Raw genomic sequence first — 21599 nt, 5'->3', positions numbered from 1 at the left:
AAATGCCCTCACACTGAGAAGTTTGCATTTTGATGACGTGGTAGGTGATTTGTTTAAATACCGTATTTTTCTGTTTGTAAGACTAGGTCCCCCCCCTAAAAAATAATGTCAAAAATTTGGGGGGCGTCTTATACACAGAGACCCCCCCCCCCAATTTTCTTAAATTGGAGTTCCCCAAAATAGGGGGCGTCTTATACATGGGAGTGTCTTATAGACAGGAAAATACGGTAAATAAATAACTAGCTAGCTCCTGACAATCAGAACCATGCAGCAATTCAAAGGCTTCTCTGAGCTTTCGGTGTCTCTCCTCCAAGACCTCTCTGGTTTTAGCATTTGTAATTATTAATAGCTTCAGAGAACCTGGAACGAGGTATGTGGGTGGGTGGGAGAAGACTCTACATTTGCCGATATTAATCCAGCCCTGGTTGCACTGAAGAGTGGAACTACAGTCCTGAATCCTTCAGGCAAGAAGAGGGGTGCCAGTGAGCTGGCTTCTAGCATTCAGTGAATAGAGCTCAGTCAAATGCCGTTTTGACCTGCTTATTGATATCACAGCCACAGCCACAGGGCTCCCTTATGCTCAAACAAAAGCCGCAAGTGATGCCACTGAAAGAAAGAAAACAGGGAAGGAAGCTACTTTTGAAAAGATACAGGAGCTTCTTCTCCCCACCCCCACTACTAAGGCTGACTTTTGGCTTTCAAGAGACTGCACAAACGAGGCCTCCATACTGGAAAAGACAGGGCAGGTTCACAGACATGCTCACAGTTGTGAAGACTATTCCTACACTATGAATGCTCCATGTCACCTTTAAGAAAAAGAGGTAGGAATAGGCTGATATATAGAGGGGGCAAGAAATGGAGGCAGTAAGAGATTTTACTTTCTTGGGCTCCATGATCACTGCAGATGGTGACAGCAGTCATGAAATTAAAAGACGCCTGCTTCTTGGGAGAAAAGCAATGACAAACCTAGACAGCATCTTAAAAAGTAGAGACATCACCTTGCCGACAAAGGTCTGCACAGTTAAAGCTATGGTTTTCCCAGTGGTGATGTATGGAAGTGAGAACTGGACCATAAAGAAGGCTGATCGCCAAAGAATTGATGCTTTTGAATTATGGTGCTGGAGGAGACTCTTGAGAGTCCCGTGGACTGCAAGAAGATCAAACCTATCCATTCTTAAGGAAATCAGCCCTGAGTGCTCATTGGAAGGACAGATCGTGAAGCTGAGGCTCCAATACTTTGGCCACCTCATGAGAAGAGAAGACTCCCTGGAAAAGACCCTGATGTTGGGAAAGATGGAGGGCACAAGGAGAAGGGGATGACAGAGGATGAGACGGCTGGACAGTGTTCTTGAAGCTACTAACATGAGTTTGACAAAACTGGAGGAGGCAATGGAAGACAGGAGTGCTTGGTGTGCTCTGGCCCAGGGGTCACGAAGAGTCGGACACAACTAAATGACCAAACAACAACAACAACAAGTTCTTAACCTAGCTCAAGGTTGTCATCTGATCTAACCAGATGCTTAAGTGATAGTCCCAGTCAGTCCATCATTTGAAAAATAAGGTTTTAGAGCTGTCTTTGCCCTAATACGGCAACTAGACATTCCTTTTTGGCAACTGTAGCCTTGGTTTAAGGAGCCATTTGGCACCCAGCTTATATATCTGAGTTTCTAACACTGATTGGGGGCAATTCCGGATGTCAAATTTCTGGTGCACCACATTAAAGAGTGCTTTCCACCAGCACAAAGTCCATACTAGATATTGCCCAATGCATTTACACTTTTTAAAAAAATCTTGTTTAACTATCCTTCCATGCAGCTTTTTTTTTTGCTTTTTTTTTTTTTTTTTTGCATGAGCAGACTTTTAACAGAATGTGGCTAATTATGTCAAGTGATAGGCAGTGATTTTATAATACAGAGACCAGCCTGCTGGGGGGCAAACGGAAGTCATCTAATTTGTTTAACTAAAGACAGAATGTTCTATGAACAGCATCACCCCCAAAGAGTTGAAAGTGCAGCCCCTTCTTCCTGCAATTCCTAATCTTTGACATTCTTCCCTGTTTAGAATTTTTATCACCCATTATTTCAATAAAGTTTCTATGGTTACAAACCTATTAGAGTTTGAGCAGTAGATGCTAGATAATCATATGAAAAATTCAAATTTTCTCCTTTCCTGGACTATGCTAGAGGCAGAAGATACCCATGTATGATGCCCCCCCCCCCAAGTAGCCTGACAGGACATTTGAAGCAGCTTCTTAATTCTTAGACCTAAGGTGTATTGTTTACAATGGTCTAAAGGATAGAGGACAGTTGGGAGTCAAATCTCCCATTGGTGGGATTTTCCCAGCATGCCTTGTGTAAGGATGAATGAATCTGTCAATTTCAATTATATCCTCTCAATTTCTTGGCATTTTAATGCTAATTTCTCTTAAAATAGACATTTTTGTACAAAGGTCTGATGAATATGCATGTTTTTTGCAAGCAATTTTCCCTAATATAATCCTTCCTTGTATGTTATTTTCATGAATGCAATGCATTTTTTGCACACCCTCTCCCCTAATAAGTTCATTTTTGTTCACAGTGGCTGGAGGCCCACGTCACAAATTTCAGAGAATAGCAGATTTCAAGGGATAACCATGTTTCAGTCAGCATACTGGTTTGAAAAATGTAAATTGGGTAGTTTCTTATTAAAATGCAGACAAAATCAATTTTCTTCCCTATTCAAAATTTATGGGTCAGCCATGATTTCTTAACCTCACCCTCTCAGCCTTACAGAACCGGGGTTGTTTTTTTTTGGGGGGGGGAAGAATGGAATCACCCCCATTGTTTGCTGCCCTCAGCAACTTAGGTGCCATCAACACTATACATTCAAAACCATTATCATATCACTTTAAACAGTTGTGATTCCTCCCCAAAGAATCATGGGGACTGCGTAGTTTGTTAAAGGTGCTGAGAGTTGTTACAGACCCTTATTTCCCTACAATTCTCAAGAGTTCCCTGGGAAGAGAGGCTGATTGTTAAACCACTTTGAGAATTGTAGCTCTAAGGAAAATATGGGTCTCTTAACAACCCTCAGCACCCTTAACAAACTACACTCCCAGCATTTCTTGGGGGAAGCCAAGCAGTATCACAGTGCTTTAAATGTATAGCACAGATGGGACCATGGTGGAAGGATAGGAAAGAAATGTGAGCAACAGCAACAGCCATAAAAATCTGTGTTGTACTGCAGGCTGCCTCTGTTGTGTTAGTTCTGTGGAAAGCTCATCCTCGAAAGGCCTCTCTTCTTTCCAAGCAGAGTTATTTCGTGCCCTGGCTCCAGGGACAAAATCATTGCTGAATGATGCCAATAATTAATATGAGTCATTGGAGAGGACCTGCGCAGGGCAGTCCTAGAGAGCCGGAGCAGTTTCAAATGCCAGACTCCTTGAGTCCTGAAGAAGACCTCACTCAGTCTGAGAGCTCCAACACCAAGGGATAGAGATGGACTGGAAGACCGAAAGGAAGTCCCTTACAAAGAGGAGGATACAACAGGAAAACTCTGACGGAGCAGTGACGAAGTTCCAAGGTGAGCAGAAACAAGGAGACGCGACTGAGCAAGAAAACTGTATCAACTATGAAAAGCCAATGGTTGGATCTAGAATTGCCCCTCTGTGACTAGAAGGGCATTTGATGGAACTGTATTCAACACCACCTTCCATGCAGGATCCTCAGTCTTCGAGTTCAACTTTTCAGGAGGCAAAGTGGGTTGCAAAGGGAAGGAGGAATAAGCAAAAATAATTTCACTACCCCTTCCTCCAGCATGAGCAGAACTCTGCTGAGGGCTAATCTCGATCTAACCCAACAATTTTTATTCCCAGTCACCAGTAGGGAAAGCACTCCATGGGGGGGGAGAACATGCTTAGAGACCTCTGAGAAATTTAAAAATCTTTCTAAATAAAATAAATAAAAACAAATTTAAAGGGGGGAGGGGGTCAAGATACATCTCTTTATGGCTATACAGTGCATTTTTTTTTCAAATATGGAAATGTGCTTCTCGGGTTCCTCAATAAAAGCAGAGGGGTGCTTCCTTACTTATAAAATGCAGTAAATAAATCTGCAATATAATTTAATGTATTGCAGAGGACATGTGATTTAAAGGTAGAGGGAGGGAGCAAGGTGGTGCTTGCTAACCCCAATCCGTTGTGCAGAAGACCTGCTTACCGTACAGAAACAAAGAAGGAGCTGTGCTCAAAATCACTTCAAAAACTGTGATTGACTGGAACTGATTAAAATTCAAGCATTCCAAAAAAATAAAAAAGGCTTCATTTTATCAGGTTGTGGCACCATCATGGATTCAAAGCATCACTCCAATCAAAGCCTAGCACTGCAGACATCCCACTCTCGCTTGGAGAACATGGGAGTCGCAATGGCCCATTTCATGTTACAATTCACAAACGTCTCTTCAAAAGAAGAACTACCCCCGCCCCCACAAAAGAAATCCCTGGGGAAAAGAAGAGAATTTTAAAAACCTTGCAGTTCTCAGGGTTTGTACCATAAATCATTTCATAAAAGCAAAAAATAACAATAAAAAACAAAACAAAATCACATCCACACCTGCTGTGTGATGCATAATAAAAGCAGAAACCCAAAAGAAAGGCACAGAAACGAGAAGGAACACAAAAAGAAAAACTTGTTCTCAAAAGTGCCGGCTTGGGAGGATTTATCATAGCTCAGTACATTTCAGAACACAGATCCCATCTTCTGGCACCAATATTTAAAAGAGCTGAAGCTACTACTTGCACAACTATGGCTGCCTGTTTGGCATCAAGGAGAAGACAATAGCAGCAAGCCAATAAGGCATTTAAACAAAACAAAACAAAGCCTGAAAAGGGCCAAACAGCTCCCTCCAACACACTGGCAACCCAAATCAAATTCATAAGCTCTGATATGACTTATCATGGTTTATTAGAGCTTTAGAGAAAGCAGCTCATAAGGTGAGGAATGCGAAACTCAGGTCACTACTCCAAAACATTCCAACCCAAATATAGTAGATGCTGGGTTTCAGTCCAACTCCTCAGTATAGGTATGTTAACTTTCTTGGGGTCACAGAATATAATAGGGCAACCTGCATGGGCAATGGTCAGGAATGACAGCAGTTGTAGCCCAACAACATCTCCACCCCTAGTGTAGACAAGGAACCAGAAATACAGAACACAATTTCTGGAACTCAGGGACTGCCCAGATAACTCCACTATTATTTTAAAAGAGGCATATAATCAATACTCACATTCAACCCTTTAGGGAGTAATTGAATAAAGCCTCACAATCTTCTCTGCTTCTTTCTTAAGAAGATTTTACTTATGCCTCTCTTTAGGGGAGTATTTGCTCTATAATAATACAACAAAACACAAAGACTCCATCAGCAGGAGAGGGGTGGTTGGGTTTTTTTTAGCAGAAAACAGCAAGCTCCGTAGCAAAGTTCAAAAGTCTGATCTTGGATATATTTAAGAATATATGAGAGAGGGTGGAGTGGAAGAAGCATTGCATTCCAATGAGAATTTGTTGTGTTCCTTGTTTACATGTAATAATAACCATAGCAATGCCTTTTGAAAGCAAAAGAGGACGTGGGGTTTTTTGGTTTTTTGGGGGGTCTTTTGATACCTAGTACATAGACCGCGGGTGGTGCTATGGGTTAAACCACTGAGCCTAGGACTTGCTGATCAGAAGGTCGGCGGTTCGAATCCCCACGACGGGGTGAGCTCCCATTGCTCAGTCTCTGCTCCTGCCAACCTAGCAGTTCAAAAGCACATCAAAGTGCAAGTAGATAAATAGGTACTGCTCCAGCAGGAAGGTAAATGGCGTTTCCGTGCACTGCTCTGATTTGCCAGAAGCAGCTTAGTCATGCTGGCCACCTGACCCGGAAGCTGTACGCCGGCTCCCTTGGCCAATAAAGCGAGATGAATGCCACAACCCCAGAGTTGGTCACGACTGGACCTAATGGTCAGGGGTCCCTTTACCTTTACCTTACATAGACCAAGTTCAGCAGAAGGAAGACTGGGATCTAACAGTGATGCTCTGGATGCTTTTCAACCAGTTGACAAGGATATTTGAATCCTAATTGGCTAACAATGGCAACATATCAGATTCCCACAGAATCCTGAGGGAAAGTCAACTTTTTGTCAGTCTTGTGTATTATCCCTACACTATGTCTTAGGTAAAGGGATGCGGGTAGCACTGTGGGTAAAACCTCAGTGCCTAGGACTTGCTGATCGTATGGTCGGCGGTTCGAATCCCCGCGGCGGGGTGAGCTCCCGTCTTTCGGTCCCAGCTCCTGCCCACCTAGCAGTTGGAAAGCACCCCTAAGTGCAAGCAGATAAATAGGTACCACTTTATAGCGGGAAGGTAAACGGCGTTTCCGTGTGCTGCGCTGGTGCCGGCTCGCCAGAGCAGCTTCGTCACGCTGGCCACGTGACCCGGAAGTGTCTCCGGACAGCGCTGGCTCCCGGCCTCTTAAGTGAGATGAGCGTACAACCCTAGAGTCGGACAAGACTGGCCCGTATGGGCAGGGGTACCTTTACCTTTTTATGTCTTAGGTACAAGCCCATGGCCATTCTCAGTGTTCCCTACCCATGCCACTGACTTCAGTGTTACATTCCAGACAATGTTGTGTCCTGTACCAACCAGCTTAAATCTGTCAATTCAATTAGTCTTCATCTCATCTAAAGAGCAGTCAAAAATGTTTCCCGGGTGAGGATCGCTCCTCCTGCCCTGAATAACTGCTCTCTAAGCAAACCATTCATTATGAACAGACCCCATCTTCTGCGACTAAAGAAAACTAACACTTTGCCAATTGAAAGGCTTTTATGGTACAATGATATTTTAATTATATTGCAGGTGACATTTACTTAAATGAAAAGCAGTTTCTTTGAAAGTTATCCACACTGTCACTATCTATATTCTGTTATTATTGATATAATACGATTACTTCTTCAGTATGATGCAGTTTTTGTAGTGTCAACAGAATTGCTGCTGCTTTCTGTACCCCAATTAGATATTTATATATATATCAAGTGGTAGAGAAATGGTCTAAATCAGGCACATCCAACAGGTAGATCGTGATCACTGGACGTCTGTGGTAGATCATTGGTAGATCACCGGCTCCCCCCCAAAAACAGACTTTCCTCCTCTCTGAACCCCCCAAAACAGGGCTTTCCTTCCTAAAAATAGCTCAACAACTTTGACCTGAACAGACTCACAGTCTCTTGTGAGTTGGCCACCCCTGATCTAAATAAATATTTTCTTCCTTCTCCCGCCCCTTTTGAAGACAGGACACAATACCCTAAGAAGAAGACAATTGCAGATTTTCCCCATACCGTGAATATGGCTGATCTCATACGTCACACAATAAACATACTGTAATTTCTTATAATTTGTATATTGTAATGTTTAATTGCTGAATCCACTGTTGTCGTTATTGGGTGTGTTTTTTTAAAGCCACACACCTTAGCAGCAATTTATGCATCTCCTCAGAAGCAAGCCCCACTGACATCAATGTCCCAGGAAAGTGTACATAGGATTGTAGTCTTTATCACTTATCACTTTATCAAGTTGCCCTTGTGAAATTGGGCTGCAGGTTTCATATTTACTTATTGCTAGTATGCTGATTAACCACAAAAAAACCTTTAAGTGGTTTACATAAAATATACATTAAAATTGTTGAAGAAAAACATAGTTAAAACCAAATTAACAAAAATAACCCTAAAAATATAAATAACATCAGCAGTTAAAAATAGAATAAAGTCATATACTGTATTAAAAGGCACATCAACTCCACATATCTAGGTAGGTTCAGCTAAACAGAAAAGTTTTCAGTAGCCTCCAAGTACAGTGGTACCATGGGTTACAGACGCTTCAGGTTACAGACTCCGCTAACCCAGAAATAGTACCTCGGGTTAAGAACTTTGCTTCAGGATGAGAACAGAAATCGTGCGGCGGCAGCAGGAGGCCCCATTAGCTAAAGTGGTGCTTCAGGTTAAGAACAGTTTCAGGTTAAGAACGGACCTCCAGAACGAATTAAGTTCTTAACCCGAGGTACCACTGTACATTTAAAAAATGCAGGGGGCAGGCAATGATTGAGGTAAGGTATTCTCCCTCTTCTGTCACATTGTGATGTCTGCTGCCTGAAAGTGCAGAGGAGAGGAGAGGAGAGGAGAGGAGAGGAGAGGAGAGGAGAGGAGAGGAGAAGAGAAGAGAAGAGAAGAGAAGAGAAGAGAAGAGAAGAGAAGAGGGGGATGTTCAAATGGAGCAGCAGTGTTGGATACAACCTGAAAAATCCCTTTCAGAGAGTGAGAGAACGGGAGGCCATTATGGAAGACTTAGAGGACATGCAAGTCAGGAAGCTGGGTAAGAACTCCATTGTCTCTTTCAAATACGAAGCAAAGAACTGAAGACAATTTCTGCCACATATATGTAATTTAAGTTCATTAGTAACTAAAGTAAGGGTTGCAATGTACGCTGCAAGACTGGAGTTCTGCTCACTCAACAGGACTTCCTTTTTCCTCTCCCATTCCCTGCAGCCCCAAACTTCCCCCTAAAACTGCTCTAGAGGGTAAACAGGAAGCCAGCCACACCTTGTCACATCAGATTAAATAAGGCTTTGGTCGGCCCAAAATTCCAGCTGATACAGTATGTCTTTTTCTAGGTATGTTAGGAGGGAAAAGCAAGCGTAACCTATTTGGAGCTGTCCAGGGTCCTGTTGTGCTTCATGTAAGAGAACTTTGCTCTGACTTTGCCTTCATTAACTGGGCTGGACCTGCTTGCTCTACCCTTACCTACCTATCCCTGTCCAGATAAAGGTGCAGCTGGGCCACAAGACAAAGCTGATGGAAGGCACTCCATGTACTGAGGCCACCTGAGCCTCAAGTGACAGCAAAGAATCTAGAAGGACCCCCAGGCTATGTATCTGCTCCTTCAGAACAAGTGTAACCCCAGCAAGAGCAGGCAGCCTCCTAACCATCCAGTCTAGGGAACCACCCACTAACTGTCAGGAGCTCGTCCTACACTTGAGTAGGACCCTGGCAGAGATATATGCGCAACTAACATGTTCTCTCCCTCCTGGTCTTTTGTTTGGGAGCTTCAAAAGCTTTCTTCTGCCCCAATATCACAGCGACCTATGCCAACAGACACCGGCACACTTAGGGATCTGCAGAGACTTCGCAGTTCGCATGACAGACCTCAGCAACTCAGCATTTTGGCTAATCTACTTTATTTACATATAAACACACACGGAGCACTGAAACATGGCTCCCTCTCTCTCTAGCATCAGACAGCAAAGATAAAAAACAAAGGACAATAGTCCCACTTCACGGAACACAGTAACACAAACATCCTGTCTCTGTCACTTCCCACTTTGTAGAGTCAAAACATACCACATCATGTGAAAGACAACAATCCCATGACTGCAATCACGGAGCAGGAATTCTAACACTAACAGTGCCTATCTGGATTGAGCATCAGTTTGTTGGCTCTCATTCAGTCCATTACCGAGGCACATCCACTTACATACTTGCAGGTGTAAAGCACAGCTGTATGTCCTCAGCATTTTGCTAACAAAACTCTGGATGTTCCAACTCAGCAGTTTCATGTAGATGTTAAACAGCATAAGGTAGGGGATAAAATCGAACTTTTGAGGAACTCTACATTGAAGGCTCCACGGGGCCAAAGAGCCCTCCCCAAGTATCACGCTCTGGGAACGACCATCCAAGAAGGATCAGAACCGCTGCAAAGTAGGGCCACCCACCTCCAACTCAAACAGCCACTCCAGAAGGATACCATGGCTGGTGGGATTGAAAGCTGCTGAGAGGTCAAGGAGAATTAACAGGGACACATTTTCCCCAGATTCTCTCCCAACAGAGGTCTTCATACAGCTGGTCATCAAGCAGTTTCTGTCCCAAAACTGGTCCTAAGCCCTGTTTGAAATGGATCCAGAAAATCAGTTTCCTCCAAGAGTGCCTGGATCTGGTCCACAATCATCCGCTCAGGGATCTTGCCCAAGAAAGGGAGATTGGCAACTATATGCACACTTTCCCCATATGTATTTTTGTATGCATTTTCTATTGGATAACAGCAGCATTTGAATAAGTTTGAACTGTGAAAGATAGAACTGTATTTCAGTTTGTGTATTGTTTCAGGAAGTGCATATCAGGTAGGCTTGCCTTAAAAAAAGAACCAAATCAGATTTCTGCCCCCAACTCTACTCTTGATAGAATACGATCTGGGCATTTCATTTCCCCCAGTACTTGGATTCTGCCATGCCTTTTCTCTCCCACCACCAGGTGCCTTTTGAAATTGTAGTAAAGCCTCTCATTCAGTCAGCTTTGGGGCTCAGGGTTAAGTTGACTGAGGATGGGAATTATATTTAATGATATTCTAGCATGACAGAATTCTATTCTGTTTTGCTGTGGAGGGAAAGCAGCTGTTGCTACCTTTGGGTTGACGTTAGTTCTAAAGATAAGAAATTGGATTTTTTTTTAACTGTCTAAAGTAAGGAAATGAAAACATAACTCTTCTCTGGTAGAAAAATAGCAAAGAACCTCAATAGGGTAGAGGGTATTCTGATTTTTATGTTAGGTGGTTTACTTTGAGGTTGATGTGTTTGGTTTTAACATGTAATGTCATTTGCAAACAGGTGGGTATTTTTGATGCATTGTTTCATATTTTAAAGTAAAATTAACCACAAAAGCAACTAAACTGAATCAACACATAACGAGACCGAAAGATGTTGATATTCACTGAAATGTTTGAAGAGTTCTGCCTATTTCTTCAGTCATCACAAAGCTTACGGAATCAAAGGAGAACACAATAATTGCATGATCAACCTAATTATTCATCCTCCTTTAATTTAGTCATTTATATGGATGCCGTGTGCATGAGCCCAAACATGCTATGCCTCCAATTCTTTAGCCAAAGCAAAATCACACATGCATTTTAAAGCACATGAATCACCACTTAGGTATCTTACTCCTGTCCATTTTATGTGCATTACTACCATTTACAAGATAATACCTTTTCCAGTTCAAATGTCACCTACACATTCCTTCAGCTAATTTAAGAGTATCCCCTTGACTTTGCCTATCCTGGAATCTAGAAACATAGGAACATAAGTAGCTGGAGAACATCCGGTCAATGGGTCAAATTAGGCCCACCAGGGGTTCTAATTCACCCTGTGGGACAATTTCCCTCAGCTATGCCCACCAACCACACACATCAGCTGTAGGGCAGGTAAAATTACTACTGCAAAAGCAACAATCAGAAACTTTGAAATAGATTCTCAGTTGTTCTTGCATTTGGTGTCTTTTAAATCTGGCCTCAGAAGCAAGCCCAGCTAGGATTGATTCCTGAGTGCAGCTGATCCCTGCCAGAAGTAGGGCTTGCAGCTGCCCCCCTAAAATTTATTCCATTCAGGAGGTCCCAACTACAAGCTCCCAAGTGGAGCTGAAAACAGTGAGCTTAAATTCAGCACCGACAGCAGGTCCTGCATTCAAGTACTCCATCATTCAAAGTTGATCCAAAATCAGCACATCTGTCATTTTGTAAATAATATTCCACACAATGGAGCTACGATTAGCAACATGAAATAGAGGACAGAGTAAAAGGATTTGGATTATAATAGGATAGAAGCTGCCAAATGAGCCTTTGCAAAAATTTCTGAGGCTTCTAAATGTGTTTCAGAGATGATCTTGTCTCTCTCATCTCCTCCCACTTGAGACTTTTGATGGATATAAAAATTCCATTATGTTGACCATCTTCTAATTGAACAAATCTGCAGCTGTTACAGGCTTTAGGGTACAATCCTACTCCCACTTTATACTTATTTCTGAGATGTATTGCACTGTTAAAATATGTATGTGTGTGCATACACACACACACACACACACACACGAAATCAAAAGGATAGTTGATTCAATCTATTTTTGGCCCCTGTCTCTTTCATGATAATTATACACCACCCTCTGAGTGCAGAGAGGACGTCTCTATTGCATGTATCTAAGCTCCCGTGACCATAAACGGGAATCTACTAGGGATGATTGAATTAGTGTATTTGTGGTTCATAGCACTTTTGCATGCACTCACCTATAAGACTGTCCCATCCTGCATGTACATTACTTCAGCATTATTTGCTGCTTCTTTTCACACACACACAATCTACATGAAAATTCACATTTAAATTTCTAAGCACATTTTTCTCCCAGAAGATGCATTTGTAAACGTGATCATGTGAACAGAAAACATGGAGCATCCCAGAAGTGCAAAAGTTGCTGGATAACCACATTCCTATTTACACACTAGTCCAGGAGGGGTGGATCAGCAATGAAAGATTGAATCCTCCAACCATTCCTACCGCTATGGCAAAAAAATTACTCATTTGTTGCAAGTTAGCCTAACACACTCAACCTAGAATCAGAATGTGCTCCACAGCAGGTTTAGCACTGAAGTGGAAATCAGCCAACAAAAGGATATCATCAACAAAAACTCTTCCTGCAAAACATCAGCAGAAGCTTGCAGAAGAATGTCATCTCACATGCTTCTTCAAACAGGCTAGAGCACAGAAACAGAAAGCAGCTTTATATACTAACCCATTGGGCTAACTAACTCAATACTGTCCACACAGACTGGAAATGGATATTTGGACAGGGTTGTTTTCCCAATCCTATCTGGCAATGTTGGGGATTGAATCTGGGAACTTCTGCATACAAGGGAGATGAACTACCACTTAGCTACATCATTTCACCTATTTTGCCTCTCAGGTTAAGTAGCACTAGCCATGGGTGACACTTGGGAAAGCCACCCACCCACTATTGCTGAAGGAAGACAGATGGGAGAATTACCACAGCCAGAGGCATCTCTCTCTCTCTCTCTCTCTCTCTCTCTCTCTCTCTCTCTCTCTCACACACACACACACACAAAGTCAAGGTGGATAGAATCCAAGGCTGGCCAAGTTATTATGGTGCATTGTTTATATTTTTTAAGATACCACATATGGTGAGAAGAAAACAACTCTCTTAAGCATTTTAATTTCCATGGCAAAACCTCAAATGGTTTCAAAGTAAACAAATGTGTCCTTCCTTCTCAGCCCAGTGATTAAAATGTGCCCTTGATTAATCAACAAAAGCATAGTAATTGGTCTACCAATTACGCCAGTAAAGACTGCAGCCTTACTTGCTGGACATGCCTTGAATGGACAGTATTATTCCTAAGCATTCCATCCTAAAACATGCTTGCTAGCAAGTCAGCTCCATTGAAGATAATGGGACTAATTTATGGGTAAACATGCATAGAATTGGGCTGCACAGCCAGCCCTCTATCTAATTATATTTTTTAGAGACATAGCCTCATAATTAGGAACAAAGACTTTCTTCCCATCCTTCCTTTCTCCCTGGCTCAGCTCAGAAGCACTGCTAAAAGACACAGCTTTAGGTAGACAATCTATTTGTAATGTCTTCCTGATTGAATATCAGTGCTTTCTTCTGTCACACTGAACTAATTGGTTTCCTGGAAAACAAATTTGCGACCCTAACTTTGCTTCCTCTGCTTCTTTGTTAAGAAATGTTCGTGTAAAAATACTGTGGAATTCCAACGGAAATGAAAAGATGTTTTCTTGCCTGTAGCAATAGAAACTGGATAAGGGGTCAGCCATAGATGTCCATGAGCGGCAGAGGTACCCAGCCTCTCCAAAATGTCAAAACCTCACTTTTAGCACTGTTTCCCAAATTCTAGAGCGGTGGTTTTCAAATTTACAACAGGGAAAACCGTTGCCTGCCAAAGGGCCCTTTTGTATTTGTCTCTGGAGTTGACAACACACAACAGAAACTGCTCAACATTCCCCAGCCACTGGCCTTTGCAAGGGAAGATCAACAATAGCAAAGAAACAACTACTTAGGGCATCTTGTCTATCAGTTAACAAATTTTCTCATTAAGAAAGCCATAAGAAACTTCCAATGAAGTCCAGGACCCTAGAGGATATAGTTATTGATATTGATTAAAACTGTATTTGCAAAATTTAAAAATTTATAATTTTTATAAATATAAATGACTACATCAACTAGGGGGGGGGTTCCTGCAAAAAAACCAAACCCCAAAACTTTCTTATTAAATTAAAATCCATCATTTAGTGTAGTCCTTTAAAAAAAATAATAACAGAGGGAACACAGTTTGAAAACCATCATTATAGAAAAATAGCAATAAGAGTTGCAGACTTTTTATTGCGGTGGTAGTGTGAAGTTCTCCTGACATTTTCTGCATCTACATGTCATTAGTAACTTCCTATGGAACTTTTCTTTACCTCTTATTTATTGCTCTCTGCATACAAAGGATTTGGGCAGTTAAAATACTGTAATCAAACTGCAACTACGGCACTCAAAATTCCCCTCTTCCCTCCTTATACACAAAGTCAACTGGAAATTCCACTGCTTCCTGAAGACAATCACATTTGCATCTGAATAAATCAACAAAAGAATCAAAATCCAAAGTTAAGAAGCCATCATAGCCTCTCTGCCTATATGGCTTTGCTATGTATGCCATATTGAATCCATTCTTTGGGAAAAGGTGGAATATAAGTCTTTAAAAATAAATAAATGCCATTGCAGCTTGGTGTATGGCTTGTAAACATAACACAGTATTTCCAGTTGGTCTTCCAGGTTGTGATGGGACAAAGGGGTGGATATGTTCTCTCAGGTATGATGAACTCAAGTCACTTAAGGCAATATGGGCCATCACCAACATTGTCAGCTAAGAGAAGATGGTAATAGAGAGACCAATTCTCTAACCCTGGGGTGGGGGATCTGTGGCCCTCTCGACAGTACAGGACCACAACTCCTGTCATATTTGGCCATTGGCTGAGCTGGATGGGCTGGACAGAAACATCTGAAGTCCAACAACATCTGAAAGGTCAAAGGTTCCCCACCCCTGCTCTAAGAAGAATGATAAAGAATTTAGTTTGTCAAAACACACTGAAGACAATAATATACAACAAATAGGTAGCAATACTACAATGGCATCAGTCTCCAGAACCTTCATATACTCTGTGTTTCCACTCTTTCTGGGAGTTGAGACTACTAGATGACAATTGTCCAGCTGGTCTTTTTGAGTTGTGCATTGATTTTGCAAGCCATTACATGGTTATGCATCAAAACACCTGTCTTGATGTATGTGGAGAGACTTGGATGAAGAATCCAGACCTCAGACTAGGTGGTGGTGGGAGGGCATCAGAGAAATTAGGAAAATGTTCTTCTAACCAAGATCAAAGTTCCTTCATGCAAATGAAGGATAATCTATGCATGTCCCAAAGAAAACCATCAAGTAACTTGGAAGATGTAAGGCAGCAACTGACAGATAAGTGTAGTTTCGTCTCTTGGTTGCCTTGGTAGCCCGTGGGAGGTCTGCTGAGTGCCTGAAAAATGTGCATTTATAAAAACATCATTTCAATGGGAGACATAGATGTCACCAATTAACTTTAGTGCAAGGAGAAGAGTAACTTTCCCATGTCAGTCAGAACGCAATTTTGAAGGGTTCATAAAATTACTAAATTAACAAGAAGAACACCTCTGCACTTCTTAAAAACCACTTTAGTAGTTCGACCTGTTGTATACAAACACAATATTTAAGGGCTTTGTTTTCTCCTGCTGTACCCTTGTAAGTCGCTTTATTGCTGCCAATTTCACCACTGAGATTTTAGTGCTGTGATATAATCTTTATTTGGGCAATTAAATCAGGCAGCAGGTTGGCATGTGCAAAAATGACTGTTTCATTCCATTTTTTAAAAAAGCCGAACACATACATAAATTAATTGTTTACATCCCACTCGTGCAATGAGGAAAATAAGGAAGTTTCTTTTTCAAAGAAATATAGTAGCTTGCTAATTATCCAGGCAATAGGATTCAAATATATTTTCAAAAGAAACTTATATTTCTTCTACCATTTTGAAAGGCAGAATGGAAACTGAATGCTCTTTTTGACATTTCATACTTTAATGCAAAGACAAAACACAAAAAATATGGCAAATATGCCCTGTGGTAGTTGAGTCATTTTTATTTTTTAAAAAATAGTTATTCTGTAGTAGTAGCATTTACAGCTTTATTGTGGTTAAGTTTGGTGTATTCAACAATTTGAACACAAAGGATTGTAATAATGTAAAAAAAAAAGTTCTTGATCCATTAAAATAACAATACCATACACTGAGGAAGCAGTCCTATGGCTGCTTACCAGGGAGTAAGCCTCAATGAACTTGGTGTGCCTTAGTTATTTGATGTATCTGCATTGCACATGGTCTTTTAAGGGCTGGCTCCCTACCAGATCCATTTCATTTAGGGCAAAGAAATGCCCCTTTCATCAGGCCTTTGAAATGGAAGCTTTTGAGAGCCAGTGTGGTGTAGTGGTTAAGAGCGGTAGTCTCGTAATCTGGGGAACCGGGTTTGAGCCTCCGCTCCTCCACATGCAGCTGCTGGGTGACCTTGGGCCAGTCACACTTCTCTGAAGTTTCTCAGCCCCACTCACCTCACAGAGTGTTTGTTGTGGGGGAGGAAGGGAAAGGAGAATGTTAGCTGCTTTGAGACTCCTTAAAGGGAGTGAAAGGCGGGATATCAAATCCAAACTCTTCTTCTTCTTCTTCTTGTGTTATGAATTACTTTTACGTTGCTTTGATTTTATTCTTATTCTTATAATATCATTCTTATTTGCACCAAGTAGTTTTCAATGCTAGTCCTACTCAGAGCAGACCCACTGAAATTAATACACATGCCTAACTTAGGCCCCTTCGTTTTAATGGGTTTACTCCAAGTAGGGCTAGCATTGTTGACAACCCATTATTTTGTAATTCCAAACGCAATAGCTGCCCAGAGGACCAGTAGCTTAAGAGGTAAGGCAATACAATAAAAATAAGGGAGATTTCCTATATTTCTATTCAGATGAATAATTGCGCTGAAGTAAATAGGATTTCCCAAGTGAGTACGCAGGAATCAAATGAACAATGGATTGAAGCCCCAATATACAATGTAAGGCACAAGGAAAATCAGTTTGGGGGTTTCAACCTTGCCTTTTGACAAAACAGCATTTGTCTATGTCACTAAACCGCTAGAAAAAATTGACACTGACTGCACCCAGTGGTGTAGGTCAGGAAAAACTAGAATGGAAGCACTAGGTAGGAATAGAACAAACTGCACACAGCTCTCTGCAACATACCTAGCTACTGAAAAAAATCTTAAATAGATTTCATTAACTGCATCACATCAGTTTAACATTTTTTTAGCACCATATGACAAAAAATCATAAATCTGATAAAGTACCATTTCAGTTCTTTTTCCTGTAAATAAATATATTTTTCTCTGATAAGTGCATTGCAGGGCAGAAGATTTGTGTTTTATAGGGACCAAGGAAAGTATTGAGTATTAAAACCTACCCTTAATATTTACAATTCAGCTATAAAAGCTTATTAGTGCAAAACACAAACATACTGTTAATGACAACCTGATTTGACCAAAGGATTAAGTATTCTAAAGCCCACTGGTGTCAATATGTAGCTTTCATTAACTTCCCATGAGTTTTTCAACTATTATGAATGGATTTGTGCATCCAACCAAGACACAGTAACCCAGGTTGCACCATGTTTTGGAGGTCTGGGAGTGTATTGTGGGTTTAAACACTCCATCCTCTTCCCCCTCCCTGATACTTCAATTACTCATCCATTTCTAAGTTGCCCTAACCACAGCTTTCCAATGTAGCATCCAAGTCTGAATCAAGTAAAACATGATTGGTGCTAACACTCAAACAAAGCACAACTTGAAACCATGGTTTGATGTCGGTTTGCAAAACATGAATTATTAGTGAATGCTAACCATGGTTTACCCAATTCAGACATCAAGGGAAAGTGTGGATAGTACAACCTGGAAACAGAGAAGAGAATTCATGTGTGTTAGAGAAGGAGGTCGCATAAGCAACATGGCACATTCCTAGACTTCTAAACTATGTGAGACTTTTCCAGAGCTAAAAATGCCAACAGGGAACCAGATGGTTTTAGCAGAACAAAATACCATCTTAAATATTTGAGCAGTCTCCCTACCATTCCACCACTGGCTTTGAATTAATAAGGCCAAGGTATCTGCAGATCACAATCCATTATTTAACAAATCATTAGAATGGTATGTAGATTAGACTCTACATCAGATGGAAGATCATAGATATGCTACACTTTCCCCAATGTGTTGGTGTTTGGCTGCTAATTACATCAGTGGCACATTGCTTCAGAAAATTTAGAAGCATTAAGCACCATAAAAAATAAAAATAAAGATCCCTCTCGTAATTATGAGGGTTAGCTACTGCTCTATTAGAGAGTTAATGTTTTGCATCATGGAGTCGTTCCTTTTTAAGAAAGATATGAGAACAACCAATGCATGCTAAGATAACAAAACACTACTAACCAACTCAGAATCTAGTGTTCTGCAGCCCAAGCCTGTGCATATTTACTCAGGAGTAAGTTCCCATTGAGGTCCACGGTGCTTACTCCCTAGGAAGTGTGTACAAGATTGGAGCCAACAGAGCCACATATTAGACCACTGGATAAGCTGAAGTTTTGCTTTGTTTTATTGCTTCCAGTCTTCAAGAAGAAAGAACACATCCCAGTAAATCCAGAACTCATCTGGTGAGACCTAAGGTTTGGAAGAATTTAATACTGTGATCCTAACTACGCTTATAAAGAAGTAAGCCCCCCCCCCCAACGCAACTGAACTTATTTCAAAGTAAACATGCCAAGAGCAGCACTGCACATTATTATCCGCAAGTCAAGGTCAGGGATTTTGTAATAAACTTTCTGCAACCAAAATCTCAGCCAAGTTGCTATTCTCTTTAAGTAGCTCTTGTGCATGTGTCTTTTGACCACTAGCTTGCTCTTTCTCAGTATGCACAGAGTAGCTTTTTCTGCTTCATTTCTGTATTGCTTTTACCCCTCAAAGAACCACAAGAAGACAAACAGGTGACTGACGCGTCACTGAATTACTTCACCTTACTTCTGAGAAAAACTGCTTAATATTAGGTTGCATATCTCTAAGGAAAAAACAGGGAAAGTTCTGATGTATCTTTAAGACTTACAATGTATCATGCCAAAAGGTTTTGTGGCTACAAGCAACCCACTTTGTTATATTCAAGAGGATACATATGGCTGCAGCCACAATCCAATGCACATTTACTTGAGAGTAAACCTCACAGACTTACTTTTGTATAGGATAGCAAGCGACTTCTCGTCCATGAAACCTTATACCACAAGATCAGTTAGCTTTTTGAAAGGTGCCACAAGACCCTTTCTTCAACGTTGCTACAACAGACTAACACCATTACCTCTTGGATCAATATTCATGGAGTTCTTCTTTTAAAAATAATAAGGAACAAGCATCAATGGGTCATCCCATCCACTTCCCAAAGTTGCAAGGTTCCAAATCTACCAACCAACCAGCATTAGCCATCAGCACAGTTGGGAACAAAAAAAAAGCCCTTTTCATTTAACGCAATTTCTGTGGGAGAATAAAATCAAACCCAGTCCCCTGCGGAGATGGTTACAAAAACAGAAGGTTAACGCTGTTTTCTTAATTGGCAATCTGTCTTTTAAAATAAATAAATAAATCCCCGCATCTTATTTGGGAGGGGAAAAAGCAAAGTAACAGCTGCCCTGACATCAATACACTTTGGAAGTCCAACAGTGCAGGCTGGCAAATAATCCGGCATCCCATTGTGGGGAACTGACAGTTCACAGCTGAGAGCCACTGGACTTCTCAACTCTCTCGCTCAGACATGAAAACAAAAGCTTGCTCTTCTCCACCAACCCCCAGCCAAACACACGCCTCCAATAGTACTCTCTCACACACGGGAAAAGCTCCAGAAAAGTAGGCGAGCTGAACCCAAAGCGGGGCATCCACAGGGTGGATCTATAGGTATTGGAACCAAGGCAGAGGTGGGCACGGAAGGAGTTGGGCGGCTGCCTACCTGACTCACCCTAAGGTCTGAGGAGGTCGAAGCTGCTAGGAGAGATCAGTCCAGGGGCTCGCCTCCTCAACTTCGGGCATGGGCTGCGGGGCAAAGCCCGCCAGGCCACGGCTCCAGCTGAAGTTTCGCTTGCAAGAAGCAAAAAGAACCCCAAAACAAGCAAACCCTCTTGCTCTCCAGCAACCTGCGCCCAGGGCATTGCCTTGCCAATACGCGCTTCCCCTCGCCATGCGAATCCTCTTTTAATTAGGCCAATAAAGTTCCATCTGCGGGGCTTCCTGGATGCTCCTTCGTCCTCGCGTTCCGGCTGCCGGCGAAACCTCCTTGAAGGGCATACGAGCATCAGGGCGATGCTCCGGAGGCGGCCGGGCGCCTCTGCCCCGCCAAGTGCGCCCAAGCCCTCCAGGCGCCCATGCCGCGCTCGCCCCTCGCCCAGACATCTTGCTCAACGCCCCCCAGCCCAGCCCAGCCCTGCCCGGGAGCGGCCGATCCCCTGCCCTGCGCCGCCCGAGTCCAGCCCTTCCAACAACGGATGCTGCGCGGGGAGATCCTGCCCCTCACGCACAGCCACAATACACACACACACACACACACACACACACACACACACACACACACACCACAACACACACCCAGAAAGAATCCTGCCCGGCGCCAAACCTCACCGGCGGGGCTCGGCTCACGTCCTTCCCTTGACTGGCAGCAGCAGCAGCGCGGACGCTTCTCAGCGGAGTTCCGGCTCCCGCTCGCCGCTTTCCTGCCCGGCCGCCCATTCCGCCAGCATCCCTTCTCCCTCCGCCGCCGCCGCCGCCGCCGCGCCGCCAGCCCCACTCTCCCCGCAGCTGCACCAGCCGCCGCGGCAGCAGCAGCAGCGATTCACGCCGCACGCCCAGCCAGCAATGGAACTCGGCCCTCGCCGACTGACAAGCGCCGGCAGCCAATCGGCGCCTCCTCGGGCTCCCCGGGAGAGAGGGGCGCCCACCAATGGCGGGAGGAGGGCTGCCCACCCAGCCGCTTCCCCCGCCCACCCAGCCCCCGTGGTCGCCTCCTCGCGTTCTTCTTCACCCCCTGCCTCAATCGGCAGCTCGGCTTCCGGGAGAGCGGGAAGGAAGGGGCCGCCGGCTCCCGGTGGGGCTTTAGGGGTCCGCAGCGCCGAGGTGCGCCCGCCTTGCCCGAGGCTACCTTTAAGGTGGCTTCGGCCATCCCCTTCCACCTTAACCGGGGGATCGGAGGGACGCGGCGGTGGGAGGGACCCAGGGTCGAAAGAGAGGGGGCGGGGGACGAATCGGTACCAAAGGAATCACTGCTTCTTCGGGAGAATACCTTTAGAGTAAGCGTTGCACGCAAGGAAGGTGGGATTAGCATCGCGGGGGGTGGTGAGTATAGGGCAGAGCTAGCAAAATAAGCACCCATGCCGAAGGAAGGTTTGCACCTGCTGCAAGCAGAAAGTGCACCTTTCTGATGCCTTGACCCTGGTCACTCCAGCCTTCCCCGTTCCTTTCCTCCCCAGCCCCTCTCCCCATTTCCCTTTTCTTATCTGAAAGCTGGCATCGTTGCGTTTCTAACAGGTAGGGATTTAGGAACGGGGCTGTGGGGTGA

At 43.1% G+C, this 21599-nt stretch overlaps 1 protein-coding gene across 2 annotated transcripts in view; it reads right to left on the bottom strand.

Annotated features, from left to right (window-relative positions):
* Window positions 1-20897, bottom strand: part of B3GALT1 (beta-1,3-galactosyltransferase 1) — a 323903-nt gene extending 303006 nt beyond the window's left edge. Inside the window, exon 1 of one of the 2 annotated variants that reach the window (XM_081183120.1) lies at window positions 20633-20897. The gene's annotated coding sequence lies outside the window, so the exon portion shown is untranslated. The remainder of the gene's footprint in view (window positions 1-20632) is intronic. The other variant, XM_081183119.1, reaches the window with a different exon arrangement.
* Window positions 20898-21599: the final 702 nt, after the last annotated feature.

This window comes from Podarcis bocagei (assembly GCF_964188305.1).
Source record: "Podarcis bocagei genome assembly, chromosome: 1".
Taxonomy (NCBI): Eukaryota; Metazoa; Chordata; class Lepidosauria; order Squamata; family Lacertidae; genus Podarcis; species Podarcis bocagei.
The sequence above is the reverse complement of the archived record's forward strand: the minus strand, read 5'-3'. Positions and strand labels throughout refer to the sequence as shown.